The 7,461-nt window shown below is 42.8% G+C and overlaps 1 long non-coding RNA gene across 1 annotated transcript in view; it reads left to right on the forward strand.

Annotated features, from left to right (window-relative positions):
- The window catches only part of LOC120609686 (uncharacterized), an 18,955-nt gene extending 13,290 nt beyond the window's left edge, over positions 1–5,665 (forward strand). The window contains exons 2-3 of the long non-coding RNA XR_005654816.1: positions 3,183–3,251; positions 5,626–5,665. This is a non-coding gene — a long non-coding RNA (uncharacterized LOC120609686). The remainder of the gene's footprint in view (positions 1–3,182; positions 3,252–5,625) is intronic.
- The last annotated feature ends 1,796 nt before the right edge of the window (positions 5,666–7,461 follow it).

The following is a 7,461-nucleotide window of genomic DNA, read 5'->3' on the forward strand; positions in this document are numbered from 1 at the left end:
GGTGGCCTGTTAGAGGTGGCTTACGCATCGGGTATGCGAGGGAGAGAATGGGGGGCAGGGGAGAGATAGCGGGGGATAGGGAGAGGGAGGGAGGGTAACAAGAAAGCGGTTCTAAGAAAAAAGAGCACTGGTGAGTCAGCGAGTTGGTGAAGCCGATTTGGGCTCATGTTTCAGCTGTCCCAGTACAAAGGGGCAGCAGCCTTCCACGGCTCCTCCTCGGACTGGTCTCCTGGTTTAATTAAAGGGAGGACATAGTTTCATACTTCAGAGAAAGAGATTGTAGGGGCGGCCAGATTTTGTAAAATCTTTCTATGACCAAATAAGTGTCTGTCCCTTCCTTGCTCAAACGTATTTAATGATTCCCTATTATTCATTTGATAAAATCAAATCCCCACACATCAGTATTTGGGTCCTTCAATGATCCTTCTTAATTTATGCTTCCAGTTTAATTTTCTTCTTCTCCATCCCTTTTAGTAGATTAGTCACAGTGTCTTCATTGTGTTCCATTGATTAATACCTCCAGCTTTTGCTCGAGCATTTCCCCTCTGCTAGTAATGGCTTCCCTCCTCCTTTCCTACTTTCTTTTCAGGGTCATTTCCCAGTACTAACCTAATTTGTAACTATTTACAAAAGAGCATTCTCTTACAACACAGGTTGTAAACAGGCAAGACATGGGCCTATTCGACCAGCAAATAGCGTGACTTGTTTGGCCTTCATGGAGACTTAGGAATTTGATCCCACTTTTAAAAATTGGTAGATTTTATATAACAACTTAACTTTTAGCTTAACCTGAAGAATGAAGAGCTCTGGCGATACTGTGCCCACCTTTCTGTACTGGTTAGTAGCTGTGGTTGCAGAGTACTTCCTGTCCTTTGCTCATGTGTCACACTCTCTCCAGTTGTCACAGTCCCTACTGCTCGCTTGCGACTTTGTATGTGTGCTTCTACCTGCTTCTACCTGCTTCTGCTTCTCACATCCATGTCTGGTCTGGATTCTGTAAGCACTTGTGTTTGTAACTCCTGCTTTAAGTAAAACAATAATAATTTTAAAGTAATATATAATTCTCTCTCTCTCTCTCTCTCTCTCCCCCTCATTCCCTCCCTCCCCTAAACATTATTAAAACAAACTGAAGGACTGCCTAGGACATGACCTCACAGAATGAGGGGGCAGGGGGTGGTCTGGGTGGCGAGGTTCTGGTGAAAACACTGATCGCCCCACCTGGTTGAATCCCATTAGCACTTACATGCATAAATGGTGAGGAACAAGATGGGGCACATGGGGGACAGAGAGTACTCAAGGGTGGTGCCCAGGTTTTCATTTTGAAATAAGGAGAATGGAGTTGCCACTTTTTAACACAGGGAAGACTTTGAGAAAAAGGGGCTGAAAGGAAAATCCAGAGCTTCGTTCTGAGCCAGTTAATTTGATGTCATTATTAGACATCTTTTATGAGTTGAGTTGTGTCCCCCCAAAAGATATGTTGATGTGTTAACCTCTAGTACCTCAGAATGTGACTTGATTTGGAAAAAAGGGTCTTTAAAGATGTAATTAGTTAAGATGAGGGATTTTGACCCCATCTTCCTTTCTCTCTGTGTGCAATTAGTTCTAAACCCCTCCCACTCAGGGCGAACGGGGCAAATCCCCATGTACCTTCCTCTGCTGCTGCCCTCCAGCTGCCAGTGCATCTCACGGCTGAAGGTCAACGGAATTATCACGGGCAGCCTCTTGAAAGGGGAAAATGTCACAGAAAGTTGATGTGCCATCTGAGTGGGTTGCGAATATGAGTGTTTGGGGGCAGAAGGCGGATGCTTGAGATAAAGATTTGGGGGCCTAGGGAGGTGTAGAGAGCAAGGCCATATCTGACATTGCAGAGCTCTAAGCTCTAAAAAGCTCATGTCACCCCCTCTCCTATTGTAATTCAAAATTTAAACACTAAATGATGAAATAAATATCAACAATCCAACATAGTTCTGAATTTTTAATGCTCTTTTCGAATTATAAAACAACAAAATCTTTAAGAACTCTCATATTCTCGAGGCTGCTTGTGGTTTGCTGGGGTCTTATCACAGCTCTGGCTTCTGTGACATTCGGTGAGGAGCCACCTCCCTTTCCTGGTCACCATGTGTATGTCTGACCTAGAGCAAGTCAGATCTCTCTGAGTTTCAGATACCTCATTTGCCAAACAAGGAGTTTGGACTAAAGTTTTTCTAAAGATGCTTTGTAGAGCTGACATTTTGTTACTTTACAAATAGAGCTTGGTGCTTCAGTTTGTTTTTAAAAGCGTATCTATCCAGGAGTCTGTGCTATTTCTTGCAGAAGATAAACTAACGAATACAAGCTAAAAAACACTGCAGTGTTTTGCATGAGAAACGAGCAGCTTCTCTGCTAGCCTATCAGATCTCGCCACGTTTGGTAGACTGTGGACCAGAAAGTGTAGTAAACATAATAGTCCTGGGTGTCCCCACCTCCCCCCGCCCCCACACACACACACACGCCGAAAATGGATACACTTTTGGAGGAGAAATGAGTGAAAACATATGGAACATTCCATTCTCGTATCATCGGGCTCCTGTCCCTATATTGTTAGAGGGATCTTGTAACAGTGAAAGCATTGTTCCAAGAGGCTTTTTGTCGCTTTCTTCAGCCTTTCAAATAGTTCCCTTTTAATCTCCGAAGGTGGCGGTAGACAGGAGGGGTCCTGAGGGAGACCTTGACAGGTTGGGCTATTCTCAGTCTCGTCTCACTTCGGCCAACCCTCTGGCACCTTCTTTCTCAAGGCCAGTATAGGGAAAGGTCTGCATTGGCTTCAAACAGAAAAGTTCATTTTCTGAGATTGATGGGAGGGCAGGGGGGTTCAGGGGAAAAGTGGCCATTTTTCAATCTCTGAAACGGTCTCCTATGTTATAAGAAAACATGAGAAACTAGAAGGAAGAAAAATGGGATTTTTCTCAGATTATAAAAACGGTAGAGAGGCGGGGGTGCTGCAGAAGTAGGGGTGACGGGAGAGCGTGAACCTTTCCACTTGGAGGTTTTAGAGCCTCTTAGATACGGGCTGTTTCTACGTTTTCAGGTACGATGTGAGCGATGAAAAGAAACAGAGAGTTGTTGAGTTGGTCCTGCAACAGGTCTGTGGACCAGGACAGCTCCATCGGGCGGTGAGAGTGATGCTTTCTCATTTCTTACAGATGACACTGTCCCGATGCGCCATCTGGATAAACCCTGGGGACCTAGAGGAAGCTGGCGTCCTCTCAGAGGTGGTAAATTCCAGAAGTTTGAAAACATCCAAGGAGAAGAGTCTCTTTCTTTCTCTTACTAGTTAGAAATAAAACCAAATAAAACCATTTTTTTTTTCTCTGAAAACATAGTATGGCTGAATATTTCTGGAGCTTTTGAGAAGGCATAGTTCATGATTGATCCCTACCACCCCTAAGCCTCACACTCCTGGCCCAGGGGCTCCTTGACCCTCTGGAACTTTCCGTAAGGACTTCTCCCTAGATCTGGGCTGCAGGGGCAAGATTGTCCTGTGGGTCTGTGACTGTCCAGCCTGGGTTCACGGAAGGCAGAGAACTCACTCCCATCGGTATCTGGTCTTCCTCAGGGGAGCGCCCAGTTGTCAAATCTGGCATGAAATTTCTAGAGAAATCCTTTGCCAGGTTCCAACCAGTAAATGTCAGAACTCAGGTGAGGTTCCTGGTGTGACCTGAATGTAAGTCCACTCCTGAAACGTTGCCTGGATTCGTCTCCACCTTCTAGGGTAAGAGAACTCTCCATTTTTGTCAAGGGCCTCATTGATTGCAACTGCATCACCAGGGGAAGTTTGGGGCTAACTTGGCAAAAATGCTTCCACTGAAAGTCACTACTAAGAGTTATTCGTTTTGGAACACTGTTTGAGGCACTTAGCAGGAAAAATCTCAATTGATTTTTCAAAGCAATCCAGGGAAATAGTGCTTCTATCATCCTCATTTCTCAGATGAAGAAACTAAGAAGGATTAAGGGTTTAAGCTTAAGGGTTTAGAGCTAGGATTATGGACTCAGACAAGTCTGGGTACAAAACCTCTGCTTTTAACCTAGTAGTATCTCCCTTAGTGATGGAATGGATTAAATGGATCTATATCTATATCTATCTATCTAGCTAGCTAGCTATCTATGTATCTATCTATCTACAAAAATGCTAGTAATTATTCAATTATTATCTCTGGGAGAGGAATTTGTTATTGACTGGAAGTTTGAGTCCCTTCAAAATTCACACGTTGAAATCCTAACCCCCCATGCTGTGGTATTAGGAGGTGGGGTCTGCGGGAGGCAATTAGGTCATGAGGGTCGGTCCTAAAAATGGAATCAGTGCCCAGAGAGCTCTCTCACCCTCTACCACCTCTCAGTGTGAGGGCACAGTAAGACGATGGCTGTCTCTGAACCAGGAAGTAGCCCATCACCCGACACCGAATCTGCTAACACTTTGATCTTGGACATCCTAGCCTCCAGAACTGTTAAAAATAAATTCCTATTATTATAATCCACTCAGTCTCTGGTATTCTGTTATTTCAGCCCAAATTGACAAAGACAAGGATGATGAGTGGTTTTCACCTCTGGTTTATGCACTTTCCTGCACTTTCCCAATTTTGTACAATAAAATGAATTGCTTTTGAAAAGTAACCAGTGTCCAGAAATGATAAAAATTTTGTCATTCTTGATGCTTACTTGATTCGTGAGTTTTCTTTGGATGAGAGCATGTTTAGCTTCTGGATTTCCTTTAATATGTCATACGAACGGTTGACCCATTCCCTATCTGCCTTCAGCATCATAAGGGCACCTGCTTCAGGCTGTGGGATGTTTGTGAAAGCCTTTTATCCTGGGCATAAAATGGAAATACTCCCCTAGGGTTATGCAGCTGTGGAGCCTGGGAGACTTACTTTATTGGCTGTCCCTGGCTTGCTTGCTTTTGGAGCTAATTCTTTCCAATATGAACTTGAATTTTTTACCCCCACTTTATATTTTAATTTCTTTAATTGCTTTTGGAAAGGTCTGACAGTCTGAGGCAGGCCTGGAGCTGACAGATACACACCACATAAGGTCTTAGGAGTTTGTTCTGTCCTGTGTTTCTAAAAATTTCCCCCTCACAGTAGAATATGTGAATGCATTATGTCCCTTCTCCTGTCTTAAAAATCCATAAAAACTTTGTGACCGTAATATTTCTGTGTTTGTTTTAATAAGAACTATGATAAGCTTTCATATAGCCACTTAAAAAAACTTAGCATGAAAAATAAAAATTAAATTAAAAAAGATAAATCAGAATAAACCTGTCATCTCAGGAAAATGAGCTGGCTCACCCTGTGTCTTGGGGTGTCTCTAGATCCTGCTGCATTCCTGCAAGGATACCAGTGCCTTAATATGAGAAGCATGGGTTTGTAACCACCTAATTCTATCTATAGGGTGTGGAAGGCTATTCCCTTCAGTTTTCCCTTTGTGGTAGCTAGAGAGGTAGGTATAAAGCAGACCTTTCCTGTCCTTCAGAGAAAAGTGTCTGCAAAGAAGCTCCTTTTAATAATATTGGCCAGTTCTTCTGTAGCAAATCTTTGATATATTATTTTGCTAACAGTATTTCTGTCTCTTTTCCTCATCTTAATAAAGGCATGCTCCCAAGGTAGCTGGGAGCCATGTTGGAGGCAGAAGGTGAGGGAAGCCAGCATTGGTCCTTCCAACATTGATTTAATCTGACCTTCTCATCTTGATGACCATGAACCTGAGGTCCGGAGAGAGGAATTAAGGGAAGATGGATATTAAAATTTATTACCATGAGCCAAACACAGTAGTAGCTCTTTACGCCCTATGCCCTGTTAATCCTCATAACCTAATGAATAAGGGGTATCACCTCCATTTTTCAGATGAAAACAACAGAGGCTCATTTGACTTTCCAAAGCCACACAACCAATAAGCAGAACTCAGATTTGCTCTCCAATTGACTTGACTGTCAAGCCAGGGATATCTCCATCCACATCGTGGTTCTTGAGCTCAATATGCTCTCCATCTGCCTGTAGGTATGCCACAGACGTTTCTAATGTACATTCATCAAAATGCTCATGTTAGGAAATGATTAACTTATACATTAAATTAGAAGAAATGGCTCATATGCTTTTTTGGTGGAAATGAAAGAGAAGGCAGAAGTGGGTGAGGTGTGTTAGGGATTGGAAGAATGGAAGTGTGTAGTATTATAAAAATGTTCTGGAACATGCTGTTAATATACACAGTGTTTATAAATTACTGTCATATTTTACTTTCCCATGCATTAAAAAAATCCTGTTTTTGTATAGGAAAGCCATCTGTCATTTGTTTGTGGCAGAATACAGGTTAAGAACCGCCACAAACCATCTTGCTTTTGAGGACTCGGCCAAGGCCACGCTGACTGGTTAGTAAGAGCCTAATCACAATTTAGGTCTCCCAGTTTCCAGGCCCAAGCTTGTGTAAAATTGCCACTTTTCAGTTTTGGCCTGTGAGTGTTGACCTAAGTGATATCCTAACTGAGAAGGAGAATTTGACCACCTGGAAAAACTCCAAAGACTTTAACAAAGACCAGTGAAATCGATAAACCCAACTTTAACGGTCTATACCTTGCATACTTCTGACCCTTAATCATGAATCCAATTAGCAAATGGTTATTGCGAAAGTGCTGATTCAGTACTTGTCAGAGATATGAGTGAGCGGCTACAGTGGACTCAGGGAGTAGGTCTTAACCCACTCTGATGAAAGCTGTTGATTCTTAGAGTAGACAAGGGAACGACCTCAAAAATACTCATATATATATATATATGAGTATTTTATTTTATATATATATTTTAGGAATTATTAGACCTGCTGAAGTCTGTCCACTGTGGTCATGAACAAGCTTTTGATCTAAGTGTTCATTCTTGAATCAGTTTTTCAAGTCACTCACCACCTGGTTACTTACTGCTTAACCTGGAATTTCACAGCCCGTTTCATTTAAAGATTGACAAACACGTTTCGCCAATGAAGTAAAATGTGCTCCTCATTACAATCCCCGTGACATTGAGAGGAAATTCATTTATTTTCAAGTTTTTATGAGAAAGGCTTTATACTAGGTGGACACAAAGATGTACCCCACAGAGTCTCTGTTCTTGAGGTGTCTTTTTTCCACTAGGAAGTACAGAGAGTGATGCCAAAATATAGCAATTTCAACATGTGATAAGTGGGACAGCTGTTGAGGAGCATGAGTGTTTGGAGCAAGGAGGGCACTTGGTGGGCTCAGGTGGTGCTCAGGTGAGAGGAGGGGAAGCTGAGGCCAAATTCCTGCTGTCCTCCCATGACAGGACGCAGAGCAGGATTCTATGCAGGGTAAGTACTCAGATATTGCTGGCGGTTAAATTTCACCCCTAGGGCCCATATCCAAAATAATTGAGAGTAGGAAGGGGAGGCCATGGAGCCAAGGGCCTGAGTGGAAACCCTGGTTCT

Source organism: Pteropus medius, unplaced genomic scaffold (assembly GCF_902729225.1).
Source record: "Pteropus medius unplaced genomic scaffold, Ma_sr-lr_union100, whole genome shotgun sequence".
In the NCBI taxonomy this organism is placed as follows: domain Eukaryota; kingdom Metazoa; phylum Chordata; class Mammalia; order Chiroptera; family Pteropodidae; genus Pteropus; species Pteropus medius.